Raw genomic sequence first — 18,637 nt, forward strand, 5'->3', positions numbered from 1 at the left:
ACAACCATGCTACCCAGCTTGACAGATCTGCTTATTTGAGTTAGAAATTATAAGTTTCTTCCCTCAAATAATGAAGTAAGCTGAAACTAACAAGTCTGCCTGACAACAAGAAATAACTAATCCAAGAAGGAGGCTCACAGGTGAACTCTGAAAAAAACTTGATTTTCTCAGAGTAGAAAATCAGCCTATCCAAGACAGCATGAGATAAAAGTAGTGACCCCGGATGGGAGAGGGGCAGCAATCAAATGAAGAAAATTGCTGACATGGCAAGGCAGCACTGGTCAAGATGTGACCTGACATGGTCCAGAGTCACTACGCAGCAGGAGCAGTGATTCCCCCCCCCGCCCCCCATGGAAAAAGGAGAGGTCAGCGATCTGAAATGCAGAGATGAAACCATCCACCCACTGCATAACTATGCATGAACCTTTTGCATATTCATCAACTGTTATAAGAGAGGGCAAACAAGAAAAGACAGTCAATACCTGATGACATGGAGGCATCAACTCTGCCCCTCCCTGTGTTGAAGAGATAGAGGATTGGGGGTGTCCAGGGAGACCGGTGAGAGGAAAGCCCTGCCTTATAGTTGGCCACCTACCATGAAGCCAGAGAGAGCCCCAGAACTGAGAGATGCCTCCTCAGCCCAACCAGTACCAGGACCAAGGAAGCAAGCTCTTTCCCTCGAGATGGTCCCTGAGATCTCTAGGCAGAGACTATTCTAGAGGGATACAGAAGGGAATCTAACAAAGTTGGGAGGGGCTTGCCAGTTAGTTACCTTTATTAATACTCTAAGCAGGCTAAGGCTTCTGGTATGTTTCACTCCACTAATGATGCAGAGCTTTATTTAACATAAATTGATGGTAAGAAGCATGGACTTTAGAGACATGTTCTGTTTATTTTCTTCTAAATGTTAATCCTGCAAAGTCTGACAAATAAAAGTCTAATTCTGTGGATAAAACACGTGGTCTTTCCTGAACTATTTGGATTGTGTAGGTATAGAAGGTAGTAGAGAGAAATGTGTGTATCTCTGCTGGCCCCGATCGGTATAGGGAAGGGGGAAATAAGGTGCATAGTAGCAGACAGGTTCCCAAACCCCTAATACCACTTACAGTCTTACTATTTTGAACATTGTTTTATGTTCAGGTACAGATTTTATAATAAATGTGAGGAAATGTTTTTTATTTTTGTGGATGTACAGTCTACCCTAATGTGGTTTCATTAGTTGACAGCAGTATACCATAATATCCACCTTATGACTCTGTGACCATCTTGACACTCCAGCTACCACCCTTGAAGTCACGACATCCACCAGCTTGACATCCTACCATTTATTTATTTAGCTCATTCCTTTTCATTGGTAGCTCAAAGTGAGTTAAATTCAAGTCCCGCTGCAGAAGGATTAAAATCTGAGGTTCCTATTTACTAAAGGTTTTCTCCAATTTTGTGTCTATGGGAAAAACCCTTAAGTGAATCAGGTACTAAGTTTGTATAGGGAGGCAACAGAGGGTGAAATGACTTGCCCAAGGTCACAAGTTGCAGCAGTGGGATTTGAATCCTGCCTTCCCTAGTTCTCAAACCACTGCTCTAAACATTAGGCTACTTCTCCACTCTAGTGCATGTGTCCTAGTCCTTAATTTCAAGCAAATATGGCCACATGCAGCCTCCCGCAATTCATTTTAGTATTGTCCTTCTTTGTACTCAATACACAGTTTCTCTTTGAGAAGCCATTGTTTCTGTCTGTCATTTTTAACATATGATGAAAACACCCACTGTCCTGAAAAATCCATTATCGAGAAAGGCCTCAGTCCCGACCACTCTGGATAAAAGTGCCTTACTGTACTTATTTACCGCAATATGCTATATTCTTTCTTATACAGTAGACCCTAGGAGCAGCGAAAGTCAATCTAAAGTGCCAGGTTTCAATTTTGGGAATCTGTGGGGGGAATCCGAAATATAGTGTCATGAAGTTACACATCAGGTAAAAAAAAAAAAAAGAGAATATTTAGTTTACCCAAGCTTAGCTCACTGAGATGGTACATGGGAAGTTCACCCACGCTCAGCTGGAGGAGTGTAACATGATGTTACAAGACAACAAAGCAGTAGAGAACCGTGTTCTTTCCGGGTACCAGCTTTGCTCTCCTCTGCAAAGGGGAGATTTGAGCCAAGGAAGAAACTCATTAGTTAACCTCATTGGGTCGATTTGGCTGTTTGGTCTCTGAGCGGGAGTCTGTGCAACCCATTGTTATCACACCGTGGCATAATGAAAGCCCAGTCTGGACAGGAGGGGGAATTTTATGGGCCGGGACCTCTGTAATGTTCAGCAATCGGCTGAAAATTAAAATGTGATTAGCTTAGCAAAACATCACTCTACATCATTTAATTACTGTTCTCTTTCTGCCAGAATGTTTTAATTATTGCTTTTCTTTCTCCCCCTCTTATATTCTGTTTATGCTGCTTTGATGCCAGTGAAATTGTGTCACCGGGACCTCCCAGAGCTCAGTGAGTTACCGCAGGGTATTTTGCCTTGTTTAAAGGAAACCAGATCTCCAGCTTGCCTTGGAAACAATGAGGGTTTAATGTTAAGAGCCGCAATAACAAGAAAAGTGATAGTTTCAAAGCACGGGAAAGTAAAGAGCCAATATGCCCAACCTTTGGCTTATCAGTGCATTTCTGATACGGAGAGATGTGTCTGGTTTAGCAGATGTATTGTGATTTCATACCTTGGCACAGCAAGAAGGAAGCCAAGGATATAGGGCTTTATAAAGCAACGGTATTGTGCTTATAGAGCTCAACTACAAACCGGGAGAATGCTGTTTCATTCCCTACTCACTGACCTTGAAACAAGTCACTAAACCTTCACTGTACACACCTTTAGACCATAAACACTTTTAAGGCATGCAGATACATTTTATATAATCACAAAATAATGTTATTAATGTTAATAATGTTAATAATGTTATTTCAAATTTTCAAGCTATCTCTTGGGTTTTTATTCGTGCTGTTCGATTAATTTTATATGGCAGAGTACGCTGATAATATTATGCAAATAAAAATATTATTAAATTACAAGGATGCAATGCTCTGTTCTAAAGATGCGAGTAACTTATTTTTTTAAAACTCTATTTGTTCTGCAATATTGAGGTCAGTTTTGGATGCTCACTGCCTTGCTTTCAGTTTTAAACAAGGCTTACTAGAAAGCTGATCTTAGATTGTGGGCTTCCATAGTAAAGCACTGGAGGAGGTCTGAGAACCACTGGGGAGGAAAACGATGTTTGAAGGGAACAAAATAATGTAAGCAATGTTGAAGAATGCACACAGCTATGGGTTTGGGCTGTACACCTGTGGGATTACACCTGTGGGAGACCAGTGAAATGTAACACTAAGAAAAACAAGAACCAGGTAAAGCTGTAAAATTCTAATTAAAAAGAAACTATTTTGTGAATGATGGGCATAAATATGTAAACATTAAAATACTAGTCAAAACCTAATAGAAGGTCCCTAGAAAATGCTTCAGGAGAAAGGGACAATTATTAATTTATTTATTTCAGGGGTGTGCAGTAACATTTATAGCAGGGGGGTTCAGTCTCGCTCCCTCAGTCCCCTTTCCCTTCCCAGATGCGCTGCCCATCTGCTCTCCCTCCATCCTCTCCCCCCCCCCCTCCGTCTACAGCAGTCTCACTCCCTCACCCCCTCTCTCCTAGATTCAAAAGACACATGGAACCCATATGGCATTAGGCCTGTTGTAACATGTAATGGGTGTGGGCTTGGCCCTCAGAATGCCACAAATAAACAATTGCAATATAGTAAACTTCCTATACCAAAAACAGCGCCAACTGTCAGCACTCAAACTACAACCTTACCTATGAAAAGGCAATACTGCAAATATTACATGAGGCTCTAAAACATCAATATACCTCCTATTTAGAAAACTAAACAAGCCAGGCTGCCTAAAATACCTGTAAAATAAAAAAATGCATGTACCTAAAATATTGTAAAAAAACCTTTTAAAACTACATAAGTCCCTTCTTCAGATGTTAAATCAGAGACATTCACATCTGAAGACGGGTCCTATATTGTCTCAGTAACTCATGTACAGATTTTCTGGATAATACTTACATTAGGCTACTTCTCCACTCTAGTGCATGTGTCTTAGTCCTTAATGTCAAGCAAATATGGCCACATGCAGCCTCCCGCAATTCTTTTTAGTATTGTCCTACTTTGTACTCATTAAACAGTTTCTTTTTGAGAAGCCTGCCAAGAATAAGGTTTACCCCAAGAGACAAAATTGCCATTTCAACACAACACTAACTCCCAGGACTCAACAGCAACAACGCTACCCAGAAAAGAACAGCACTGCAAATATTACATTAGGCCCTAGAAGAACAATACACCTCCTATTGAAAAAAGAAAAAGACGGACTGCTATAGACACCTAGAAACCATACTCTAGCAGAATCACTCATCTCGATTACACATACACAATACAGACAGATTCTTACCAAAGGCAAAATAAGAGACCAACAAACAACAAAATAAGAAATATAAACATCAATCATAAAAATAAAACCATACCAATAAAAAGAATAAATATTTTAAAACTGATGAAAAGAACATCCAATATTTAAAACCTCATAAAAAAGTTTATAAAATTTCCCAAAATATCAATATTCATTTTTTTAATTTATTTTGGTGTTTTATATACCGTCATTCCAAAGAAGATCACAATGGTTTTCAAAATTGGTATTCATATTCATGGTCAATTATCACATAATGTGTGTCAACATTCATTATCTTGTTCTATGTAATGGCAAATATTCTAGTTATTAATCATATATATTCTCGGATAAGAACATAAGAACATAAGAAATTGCCATACTGGGTCAGACCAAGGGTCCATCAAGCCCAGCATCCTGTTAACAATAATGGCCAATCTAGGCTACAAGTACCTGGCAAGTACCCAAAAACTAAGTAGATCCCATGCTACTGATGCCAGTAATAGCAGTGGCTATTCTGTAAGACAACTTGATTAATAGCAGTTAATGGACTTCTCCTCCATGAACTTATCCAAACCTTTTCTAAATTCCTAACTACACTAACCACATTCTCTGGCAACAAATTCCAGAGATTAATTGTACATTGAGTGAAAAAGAATTTTCTCCGATTAGTTTTAAATGTGCTACTTGCTAACTTCATGGAGTGCCCCCTAGACCTTCTATTATCCGAAAGATTAAATATTATAACTGATTCACATTTACCCATTCTAGACCTCTCATAATTTTAAGGACCTCTATCATATTTCCCCTCAGCCGTCTCTTCTCCAAGCTGAACAGCCCTAACCTCTTTAGCCTTTCTTCACAGGGGAGCGGTTCCATCCCCTTTATCATTCTGGTTGCCCTTCTCTGTACCTTCTCCATCGCAACTATATCTTTTTTCAGATGCGGTGACCAGAATTGTACACAGTATTCAAGGTGCGGTCTCACCATGGAGCGATATAGAGGCATTATGACATTTTTTGTTTTATTAACCATTCCCTTCCTAATAATTCCTAACATTCTGTTTGCTTTTTTGACTGCTGCAGCACACTGAGCTGACGATTTCAAAGTATTATCCACTATGATGCCTAGACCTTTTTCCTGGGTGGTAGCTCCTAATATGGAACCTAACATTGTGCAAATACAGTAACCCTATATGCAACACCTTGCACTTGTCCACATTAAATTTCATCTGACATTTGGATGCCCAATCTTCCAGTCTTGCAAAGTCCTCCTGTAATGTATCACAGTCTGCTTGTGATTTAACTACTCTGGATAATTTTGTATCATCCTCAAATATCATAACCTCACTCGTTGTATTCCTTTCCACATCATTTATATATATATTGAAAAGCACTGGTCCAAGTACAGATCCCTGAGGCACTCCACTGTTTACCCTTTTCCACTGAGAAAATTGACCATTTAATCCTACTCTCTGTTTCCTGTCTTTTAACCAGTTTGTAATCCACAAAAGGACATTGCCTCGTATCCCATGACATTTTAGTTTTCATAGAAGCCTCTCATGAGGGACTTTGTCAAACTCCTTCTGAAAATCCAAATACACTACATCTACCGGTTCACCTTTATCCACATGTTTATTAACCCCTTCAAAAAAATGAAGCAGATTTGTTAGGCAAGACTTCCCTTGGGTAAATCCATGTTGACTCTGTTCCATTAAACCATGTCTTCCTATATGCTCTATGATTTTGATCTTGAGAATAGTTTCCACTATTTTTCCCAGCACTGGCTATAGTTACCCGGATCGCCCCTGGAGCCTTTTTTAAATATTGTGGTTTCATTGGCTACCCTCCAGTCTTCAAGTACAATGGATGATTTTTATGATAGGTTACAAATTTTATATAGATCAGAAATTCCATTTTTTAGTTCCTTCAGTACCCTAGGATGCATGCCATCCAGTCCAGGTGTTTTGCTACTCTTTAGTTTATCAATCTGGCCTACTACATCTTCCAGGTTCACAGTGATTTCGTTCAGTTCGTCTGACTCATCACCCCTGAAAACCATCTCCGGAATTGGTATCTCCACAACATCCTCATTAGTAAACACTGAAGCAAAGAATTCATTTAGTCTTTCTGCAATGGCCTTATCTTCCCTAAGAGCCCCTTTAACCCCTTGGTCATCTAATGGTCCAACTGACTCCCTCACAGGTTTCTTGCTTCGGATATATTTTAAAAAGCTTTTATTATGAGTTTTTTCCTCTATGGCCAACTTCATTTCAAATTCTTTCTTCGCCTGTCTTATCGATGTTTTACACTTAACTTGACAATGCTTATGTTTTATCCTATTTTCTTCAGATTGATCCTTCTTCCAATTTTTGAAGGATTTTTTTTGGCTAAAATAGCCTCTTTCACCTCACCTTTTAACCATGTCGGTAATCGTTTTGCCTTCTTTCCATCTTTCTTAATGTGTGGAATACATATGGACTGCGCCTCTAGGATTTTTAAACAATGCCCAAGCCTGTTGAACACTTTTAACCTTTGCAGCTGCACCTTTCAGTTTTTTTCTAACTATTTTCCTCATTTTATCAAAGTTTCCCTTTTGAAAGTTTAGTGTTAGAGCTGCAGATTTACTTATTGTCCCCCTTCCAGTTATTAGTTTAAATGTGATCATGTTATGATCACTGTTGCCAAGTGGCTCCACCACCGTTACCTCTCTCACCAAATCCTGCGTTCCACTAAGAATTAAATCTAAAATAGCTCCCTGGGAGTGGATGATTTTTTTGATGATTTTAGCTATGAAGGGTAAGTTTGATATGGGTCTATAGTTTTGAATATTCTCTGGGTCTAGGTTGTTCTTTTTTAATAAAGGTTTGATGATTGCTGATTTTAGGCAGTCCGGGTATATCCCTTCGGTTAGTAATAGGTTAACTATTTCAATTATTGTTTTATTTATTGAGTTTTCAATCAATTTGATAGTTTGTGTGGGGATGCTGTCGATGGGATGGTTTGCTGGATTCATTTTTTTTATTATTTTTTGGATTTCCAGAGTGGATGCGTATTCGAAGTTGTGCCAAGTTGAGGTTATTTTCAGAAATGATGGTGGAGTTTGGTTGTTAGTGATGGTGGTGTTGATAGAGTTGTTTATTAGTTTTTTGATTTTGTCAGTGAAGTATTCTGCACTGACAAAATCTTTTGTTTGTGCTTGCAGGTGTTCTCATTTCGTTTGGAGATTTGGTGAGGTTTTGTACAATGGTAAATAGTAGGGGTGTGCATTCGGATTGACCGCATTAGTAAAACGCAACTCATATTTTTTTTTTACTTAAAAAATTGATTCGACATAAACGATCGGATTTCCCACATATGTTGAGCCAAAATAAAAATATAAACCCCCTCACCCTCCTTAATCCCCCCCCCCCGACTTACCACAACTCCCTGGTGATGGAGCGAGGAGTGAGGACGCCATTTCTGCAATCCTTGGCGAGAAGCATGTGATGTCGGCGGAACATCGAGTGACGCCGGCGTCACGTGATTCCCGGCTCGTTCGCGCCGGACGGCTCGTTCGGCCCAAAAAGAACTTTTGGCCAGCTTGGGGGGGCCTCCTGACCCCCCCAAGCTGGCCAAAAGTTCTTTTTGGGCCGAACGAGCCGTCCAGCGCGAACTCGCCGGGAATCACGTGGCGCCGCGTCACTCAGACGCTGCGTCACGTGATTCCCGGCAAGTTCGCGCCGGACGGCTCGTTCAGCCCAAAAAGAACTTTTGGCCAGCTTGAGGGGGTCAGGAGGCCCCCCCAAGCTGGCCAAAAGTTCTTTTTGGGCCGAACGAGCCGTCCGGCGCGAACTCGCCGGGAATCACGTGACGTCGCGTCTGAGTGACGCGGCGCCACGTGATTCCCGGCGAGTTCGCGCCGGACGGCTCGTTCGGCCCAAAAAGAACTTTTGGCCAGCTTGGGGGGGTCAGGAGGCCCCCCCAAGCTGGCCAAAAGTTCTTTTTGGGCCGAACGAGCCGTCCGGCGCGAACGAGCCGGGAATCACGTGACGCCGCGTCACTCGACGTGCTACCGACGTCACATGCTTCTCGCCAAGGATTGCAGAAATGACGTCCTCACTCCTCGCTCGATCACCAGGGAGTTGTGGTAAGTCTGGGGGGGGGATTAAGGAGGGTGAGGGGGTTTAAATTTTTTTTTTGCACATATGTACATATACCCAACTCATTGGATTTTTTTTATGTCCATATTGGCCGCAAGTGGGACCCCCTTTCGGACATAAAAAATATGAACATAAAATTTTGCTCTGCACATCCCTAGTAAATAGCATTCTGGGATTCTGTTGGTATTTATTTATTTTAGTAGTGTGGAAGCTTTTCTTTGCATTGTGGATAAGTTTCTTGTAATTTGCTAATTGGGATCGGAAGACATTGAGTAGTGTGGCTGTTTTGTTCTTGCACCAGAGTCTCTCTTTTTTTCTGAGTTCCCTTTTGGCTGATCTTATGTTGTCATTGTACCATTGATTGCGGAGTTTTGGATTTTTAATGGATTTTAAAATAGCTGGGTTTATTTTATCAGCTACGGCTTTGGTGATGTTGAGCCAGGAGGATGTGGCTGATTCTGTGTTCATTAAGTCAATGTTCTTGAGTTCTTCTTGGAGATTTTGTTGTAGTGTTTCTCTGTCAAAGGGTGGGCGGAATGAGATGGTTCTTATGTTGTTTTCTTTTCTGGAGGGTGAATTGTTGTAGGACAGGGTGGTATGAATGAGAGAGTGGTCTGACCAGGGAATTTCTGTTATTTTTGTTTGGTGTGAATTCCAAGTGTCCGTGTTGATAAAAACTAGGTCGAGCGTGTGTCTTGCTTTGTGGGTTGGTCCGTTGACTATTTGTTTTAGTCCCATTGTTGCTAGTGCATCTGTGATTGTTTTGCATGTGGAGGAGAGGGGAATTATGTACATGTGTAAATTGAAATCACCCAGAATGATGACTGGTTTATTGAGTGTTAGGTTGGCGATTATGAATTCTATGACTGGGGAGCAGTTTCGTTCTAGGGTTCCTGGTGGACAGTATACTAGGCAGAGTTGTAACTTTGATGAGTCAAAAAGTGCAATTTCAAATGGAGAGGATATCTTAGTTGAGATGAGTTTCATCTGCATGGGGTTTTTTTTATAATTAGCATGAGGCCTCCTCCTTTCTTCTTTAGTCTGGGGATTGAGAAAGTTTGGTATGTTGGGTCTTCTATTTGGTTAATTAAAACGTTATCAGAGTTTTTTATCCAAGATTCGGTGATTGCTATGAAATCTGGCTTATTGTCCGTTAGTAAGTCTGTGATGATGGGCATTTTCTTTACTATGGATTGTGCATTAAGAAGGATGAAAGAAAGAATCATGCATTTGGTGTACATCTTTAAATTCCTGTATGTTAAGTTTGATCGATTGTACTCACTTTTTTTCTTGTGTTTTCTGTTTTCTTCCATTGTTGTTTTTAGTGCTTAATGCTGGGTGATTTCCCTTTTGGTTCTTCCATTGGTTGAGGTGAGGTGTGTAGTCAAATTTTCAGGTGATCCTCTTGCGATCTTAAGATGTATGCTGAGTAGATTGATGCTGTCGTCCGTGGCTACCTGTAGAGACCACTGTAGGCAGGAGGAAAATCATTAAATGTTTCCAGAGTGTCGCACGAAGGGGCGCACAAAGGGGCAACCCCTTTGTTTGTGCTCCTTCGTGCGAGTGGTGCCCCTGAAGAAAGAGCCCTGCTTTAAAGGGCTGGTGAGTCGCACCTTTTTTGCGCCGGCTACGTTCCGGCCTCGGATAGGCGGCAGCATCGTTTGGGCGGTTCTTCTGGTCCGGCGGTCAGACGTGGAGAGAGTGGGCCGAGGGAGCGGGGCTCTTGCCTCGACTGTGCTGCACCGGCCGCGCAAGCACAGGAGATGCTGATCTGGCCAGGAATTTCATTAAAAGGAGGAAAGGTTAATAAAACATTTTGACTTGACCTTTATTGCCATTTCTGTGTATACCACTTTAATCTCATATATAAATAATCTGGACCCATGCCATAGAGAGCATGAAAAGAGCATACCAGCATCTTAAACTGGGCACAAGTCCTAAAGGGAACCAATGCAGATCTTGTAAAACTGGAGCAATTGATGCTCTAAATGGACACAACATACTATCAATTGAACCACTATATTCTGGATGACATTTAGCCTGTGTGTGAGTTTCTCAGGGCAGCCCATACATAGACCATTACAATAATCCAGATGTGATGTTACTAATGCTTGAATCACTGTTTTAAATGCCCCCAAATGGACACAATCATTTCATCAACCTAAGCTTCCGGTACACATACTTCAACCGCATACATCTTCCAGACCAATTAGAAGTGCATACAAAGGAACACTGCTTATCCCACAAGTAAAATCAGCATTGAGCAAACGAGCACTATCTTCAGCAGGCCCCCACCAGTGGAACGCGCTCCCCCCAGATCTAAGACTAGAACCCAGTCATCAAGAGTTCAAAAAAAGACTGAAGACCTGGCTTTTCCAACAAGCCTTCCCAGACTCTCAATGCTACTTAGACGGGAGGACTTCCTAAATATTAGGTATCCCCAAATTATGGACACCTCACCAAGTCTTACTATCAATCTTTTAGTCCAAAAGTTCACCATATTTTTATTGTATTTATAATATAGCTTTAACATGTCACTATTTCTATGTTAAATAGTTTAATTGTATATATTATATTATATTTATTTATTACTATGTTAAATTGACATCCGGTTATATTGTTCCATCTGTTCTATGGTTCCATGTAAAGCCCCCTTTCTCGGTTGGGCAGTTCATCGTTTTATGTAAACCGGAGTGATTTGTAATTCTCACAAGAACTTCGGTATATAAAAATTAAAAAAAATAAAATAAAATAAATAAATACACATGTCGTATCATGCAAAAAACATGATAATCCAAAGATAGCTTATTAATTGCTTCTACCACCAGCTCAAAGTGATTTACAACATTTATCCTATAAGTGATAAAAACATTAACATTAACAAACATCAGCTATAGAATTATAACCAAAATGGTACTTGCATTTACAAACAATCTAATCAAAATGACTCACCTAAACATAATTGTAAAACATCATAATACAACAGTAACATATGCATATGTCATCCCTTGCCTGACTCCTTATTGCATCTCAGTAAGTCCCCTATGAGGAGAGACTAAAGAAGTTAGGGCTGTTCAGCTTAGAGAAGAGATGACTGAGGGAGGATATGATAGAGGTCTATAAAATCATGAGAGGTCTAGAACAGGTAAATGTGAATCGGTTATATACTCGTTTAGATAATAGAAGGACTAGGGGACACTCCATGAAGTTAGCATGTAGCACTTTTAAAACTAATCATAGAAAATTCTTTTTCACTCAATGCATAATTAAACTTTGGAATTTGTTGCCAGGTGATGTGGTTAGTGCAGATAGTGTAGCTTGGTTTAAAAAAGGTTTGGATAAGTTCTTGGAGGAGAAGTCCATTACCTGCTATTAATCAAGTTGACTTAGAAAATAGCCACGGCTATTACTAACATCAGTAGCGTGGGATATACTTAGTTTTTGGATAATTGCCAGGTACTTGTAGCCTGAATTGGCCACTGTTGGAAACAGGATGCTGGGCTTGATGGACCCTTGGTCTGACCCAGTATGGCATGTTCAATGTTCTCTTATGTTCTTATGTCTCAAACCCCTCAATTCAATCAGCCTGATGTACTTCCTTCAGGCCTCTTAAGGGTTAACGGAGGTAAGCCAACATGTCTAGAATTGCAATAGTAAGTTCTTGATGTTAATAGCGCCTGGATCACTGTTGAAAGATTTGTGAAGGATGGGTAAGGTTTTAATGAGTGAATCATCTGCAGATAAAATCATTTTTTGCCTGTTGTATGGATTTATTATCTGCCTTTTGAATAAGAAATTCACTCAAGGCGGAATATAGCATATATGGATGGCATCGTACAATCAGAGATCAGTAGTAGCAGCCAGTTTACAATTAAGAAGGTGATCAATAAGGACTGAATTAGCATAGTAAGTATGGAACTAAAGGCAAATCATTAATAACTAATTCAGAAACACTTATATGAATCTGAAATTAAATTAATAATAATGTGTATACTTAAATTATATACACGAGGTTGCATATAAACCTACAATAACAGTAATGCCTAGGTTTACCATAAATATACATTGTCTTAGTAGGCTCAAAAGATTTTAACAGCATGGTAAACCAAAGCTATAATCTGTATCTTGTAAGAATCCAACCCAATTTTACTCGTCTGTGTACTATTTTAAGTCAGTGAAATCAGTCTTTGGAAGACACAAGTTGCAAATGTTTCTAGAATCACTGCAAAATAGCCAAAGCAGAAAAGACAAAAGGAAAATATAGGAGAAGATACATTTCATGTCAGTGTATAATTGTGTTAGATACAGTGCTCCAGAAATACTGGTTCTGGAGAATATGGGATTCCTTCTAGGTTTTGTTGGACATTGAGATGGGCTTGAAAAGGGCTTAACACTGTGGGAATTCCCACACCACAATAATCTGAGTATATGAATGCATCCTTCCTTCCGTCTCAAGAAAGGGCTTATGTATTTCTGAAAGCTCATCACTTTTGATTATTCTTACTCTTGTCCAATGCAGGGTATCACAACCTACAAAGAATCCAGTGTGTAACTGCCAAATGCCTTATTATATGAACTTAATCTACGTTTCAAGGGTCACATCAGTTGTTGAGGAGTCACAGTTTCATTTTGAAAACAGAGAGGAAAGGATTGTGGCCCCTCTACCCTTATTCAACAGGATGAATTTCTTATCCACATAAATTACTGAATTTGGTAATGCAGAAATGGATTTGACCCTTGGGCTGTGATTTGACCCAATGAAAAATATTTCATGCTGCAAAGAAACCAGTTTACTCCAAGGCTGATGCCCCCACTTGATCTCTGCATTTGCTAATTATGTATTGAAGTCTGCACGTATAACCAGTTATTTTACTTGACTGTTCCCACTTACCTTGTTGTCTTTTAATTCTTCCACAATACCTTGATGTAACCCCCTCTTCGTCTGGTGGACTGACTAAAGGGGCCACACGGTTCCCAGGATGCTATTGATGCCCCAGACCTCTGATTCTCTCTTCTACCAAACTGCTCCAGTTGGGCTCCTGGGATGCTGGGGGTCACTGGCTGGGAGGAGGGCTAGACCTCGGGGGCCTAAGTGCGGCGGTGTATGTTTTCAAAGCAGTCATTCCATTTCATCTACTTCTCAGTCACTGACCGAAATACTCACTGTAACAGGGTTTACTTGACATGGCAGAGATCCCAAATCACAACCAGGAGGCAATGATGGTGCTCAACGAAAAGAATTTTATTCTAGCTTAAAGAATTAGATCCAGGCCAATATTATTGCAAAGATCAAAAATGACAGAAATAAAATCATAACTACAAAAGCCATGGTGCCAGCCATGGTGCCAGCTCTTCCAGCTCTTCTTCCTCTCACTAAATCCGTGTCCAATACTCCTAACCCACAGAAGATAGGGAAAACCTCTTCCTTCAGTAGCATATAATAGAGGGAGAACCCCCCACCCCTCAAAAGCCTTTGTCTCCAAACCGTACACCACTGATCTTCAAACTCCAGACATAAATATCTATCCATACTGAATACTGGTCACAGGATGGATTCGCTGGACTAGTGGGGAGCAGCCCTCCTGCAGGATCTGGTCAAAAATACAAAACAGAGAGTAGGGCTAAATGGAAAATGTTCCCAGTAGAAAAAGGTGAACAGTGGAGTGACCCAGGGATCTGTTCTGGGACCACTGTTGTTTTTTTAATATATTTATAAACAACCTGGAAATGAGAACGAGGAAAGAGATCAAAGTTGCTGATGATACAAAATTATTCAAAGTTATTAAATCACAAGTGGATTATGAGAAATTGCAAGAGGATCTTGTGAGACTGAGCATCCAAATGGCAGATGACATTTAATGTGGAAAAGTGCAAAGTGATGCACAGGGAAGAGTAACCCAAATTATAGCTTCACAATACAATGTTCCACATTAGAAGTCACCACTCAAGAAAAGGATCTAGGTGTCATTATTGAAAATACGATGAAATCTTCTGCTCAGTGGGCAGCAGCAGCCAAGAAAGCAAATATAATACTAGGGATTATTAGGAAAGGAATGGAGACTAAAACAGAGAATATCATAATGACTCTGTATCACTCCATGGTGCGACCTCATCCTGAGTATTGTGTACAGTTCTGGTCACCACATCTCAAAAAAGATATAACAGACTCAGAAAAGGTACAGAGAAGGGCGACCAAAATGATAAAGGGGATGGAACAGCTCCCTTGTGAGGAAAGGCTAAAGAGGTTAGGGCTTTTAATTTTGGAGAAGAGATGGCTGAGGGGAGATATGATAGAGGACTTTAAATAATGAGTGGATTAGAACAGGTAAGCGAAACTCGATTGTTAACTCTTTCACAAACCACAAAAACTAGGGGACATACAATGAAGTTACTAGGTAATACATTTAAGACACATAGAAAATATTTTTCTTACTCAATGTATAATTATACTTTGGAATTTGTAGCCGGAAGATGTGATAAAAGTTGTTAAATTAGCTAGGTTTAAAAAAGGTTTGGACAAATTCCTGAAAGAAAAGTCCATAAAACATTAAGATGGACTTGGGGATAGCCACTGCGTATCCCTGAGATAAGCAGTATGGAATCTATTGACCTTTTTGGATCCTCCTAGGTACTTGTGACCTGATTTGCCTGGTTAATAGAAGCAGGATACTGAGCTTGATGGACCTATGCTCTGACCCCATATGGCAAATCTTATATTCTTATTTCTTATAGGAAAAGAAAAGCAGCAGGTAAAAGGAGAAATTACTATTTCTGAATTTCCTTTTCTTTAGTGAAGGTAGGTGAATTCCAATGAGTGGGTTATGCACCTCTGCTAGCAGATGGAGGCTGAGCAAAAGCTGACGTTATGGCTATATAGTCCTGTCCTTCTTCAGCCTGATTATACTTGAACATTATTAGCAACAGGCAACCATTCTCAACCAATAGGAACACTGAGCTCAGCCAAAAGAAGGACCATATCTAGCAAACTAAAGGCTACAGAAGCCACTTACTAGTTATCAATGAAGAGCAATAATCATACTCAGACGTTTAACCACAAAATCCAACTCCAGCAGCCGTGGGTGGTTCTGGGATTGGCCTACCTTTCGCTAAAGGAAAGGAAAATTATCAGGTAAGTAGTAACTTCTCCTTCCTTAGCGTTCAGGTAGGTCAGTCCCAATGAGTGGGATGTACTAAAGCTAATCTCGAAAAGGGCGGGAGGCTGCCAGCGGTCCAATCAAAACTGCCCCCAGAAAAGCAGTGACCTCCCTAGCCCTAACATCCAAATGGTAATGCTTGGAGAAGGTGTGCAAAAATGATTGTCTCCGCTTGGCAAATTTCAGCAGGCGACAACAAATGAAGCTCTGTCTACAATACCGCCTGAGCTCTCATAGAATACAATCTAATTTGTTTTAGCAAGGCAACCTCAGCACCCACATAGGCTGCTGTAATGACCTCCTTAACCCAGCAGGCAATCATTGCCCTCGTCACTGATGCTCCCTGCTTACTTCCACCATGGAGCACAAACAGGCGATCAGACTTCCAAACAACCTTAGACATCTCCAAGTACCACAGTAAATGATGCTTGACGACCAAGGAACGCAAAAGGCAGTACTCAGCTTCATCTCTGTCCCTGTCCAAGGCAGGCAACGAAATAGACTGATTCAAATGAAATTCTGAAACCACTTTGGGCAAAAAAAAGGGCACAATCTGAAGTTGAACCACACCAGGAGTCATATGGAGAAAAGGCTCACAGCAGGAAAGAGCCTGCAGCTCAGGGACCCAATGTGCCAAACAGTTTGTTACCAGAAAAACTTTCTTCAAGGTAAGCAATCCATAAGGAAAGAGTACACAGCAGTCAAAAACTCAGATCTGCCAAGAACTCAAGGACAAAGTTAAGATCCCACAAAGGCACTGGAAGTTGCAAAGGGGGTGGGGAGATGTTTAACTCCCTGCAAGAAACAGGACACGTCCAGATAGGAAGACAAAGGCCCTCCATTGACTCTTTCCCTGTAACAAGCCAGTGCTGTAACTTGAACCTTCAAGGTGTTAAGGTCAAAATCCTTAAGCAAGCTGTCCTGTAAAAATTCTAAAATCAAAGGAATATCCACTTTGAGCAGTTGAGTACCTCACTCAGAACACCAGGCCTCAAAGACCCTCCAAACTCTAACATAAGCTAGAGAAGTAGAAAATTTTCAGGTTCGTAGAAGAATGGAAATTACAGAAGACAAATAATTGGGCTTCAATAAGCGAGCCCTTTCAATGGCCAAACTGTAAGAGAGAACCAACCCAGATCCTTGTTTAGAATGGGCCCCTGATGAAACAGATCCATCAGAGATAGTAGCCGGAGAGGACTGCCCACCAAAAGTCTCTAGAGATCGGCATTCAATGGCCTTCGAGCCAATCTGGAGCCACTAAAAGGACGGTGTTGTTTGACTTGCAATCTTCTGTACCAGCCTGCCTATCAAAGGCCAAGGTGGTAACACATACAGCAGGGCACCCTATGGCCACTCCTGAATGAGAACATCTATGCACATCAGTTTTGGGTCCTGCCTATGACTGAAGAAGCATGGAACCTTCACGTTGTTGAAGTTCCCCAACAGGTCTAGATCCAGTGGTCCACCAGGAGCTGAAAGGCCTCATCCACCAGCTCCCATTCTCCTGGGTCCAAGCTTCTCCTGCTGAGGAAATTAGCTCTGATATTGTCCTTTCTGCAATATAAGAGGCGGATATACTTAGGAGATGCTGCTCCGCCCATGCCATAAGTGCATCAATTTCCTCCAATACCTGTCGACTCTTGGTTCCACCGTGATGATTGATATAAGCCACCATTGTCACATTGTCAGATATTATCCGGACCGCCCAAGCTTCTAGCTGCTCTGCGAACTGCAGGTATGCCAATCAAACTGCTCGTGCCTCCAATCTGTTGATATTCCACTGCCACTCCACAGCATTCCAGCGCCCTTGCACCACCAACTCCTGACAGTGAACCCCCCCAGCCCCGGAGCCTTGTATCTGTCATGAATACCATCATCAAGAAAATTCTCTTTCTGAGATGGTCTGCATGTAACCACCAGTTCAACTGGGATCTCACCTCTAATGGAAGGAGAAGCCTCACTGCATAGTTCTGCGACTGTGGACTCCATCAAGAGAGCAAGGCACACTGAAGAGGGCGCATATGTGCCCTCACCCAGGAAATCACATTTGATGCAGCAGCCATCAACCCCAGGACCTGTAGATAAGACCACATAGTTGGATGAGCAAGTTCCGCAGGGACCGAACTCGCAGCATCAACATGTAGATCCGAGACTCTGGCAGAAACACTCTGCCCTGCCTTGTATCAAAATGAATCTCGAGATACTCCAGTGTCTGAGCCAGCTGTAAATTGCTCTTAGCCAGATTCACTACTCAGGCTAGTTCCTGTAGCAAGGAAAGCACACTGTAAGAAATGTGAAGACTCTCTCCCAATGTTTTGGCTCGATTCAACCAGTCATCCAGGTAGGGGTGAACTAGAAAGCCTTCCTTGTGAAGGGCTACTGCTGCCACTACCATGACCTTGGAAAAGGTCCTGGGCACTGTAGCTAGTCTGAAAGGCAAGGCCTGAAACTGGTAATGACAATCCAGGATGGCAAATCGGAGGAAATGCTGATGTTCCTTCCAGATGAGAATAAGCAGATACAACTCTGTCAGATCCTGCGACATGAGGTACTCCCCTGCTTGAATCACCATTATGACAGAGTGCACCATTTCCATCCTGAAATGTGTGACTCGTAGATGTCAGTTGACGCCCTTGAGATCCAGTATAGACCGAAACAACACTTCCTTCTTGGGCAGGACAAAATTAATGCAATATCGGCCCATATTTCGCTGTGATTCAGGAACAGGGATCACCGCTTTCAGAATCAACAGCTGTTGTAATGTCACGTCTACTTCTACCGTCTTCTGAGGGGAGTTGCATGGAGAGACCATGAAGGCATCCAGAGGAATGCGAAGAAATTCTAGAGCATAGC

Source organism: Rhinatrema bivittatum, chromosome 3 (genome assembly GCF_901001135.1).
Source record: "Rhinatrema bivittatum chromosome 3, aRhiBiv1.1, whole genome shotgun sequence".
Lineage (NCBI taxonomy): Eukaryota > Metazoa > Chordata > Amphibia > Gymnophiona > Rhinatrematidae > Rhinatrema > Rhinatrema bivittatum.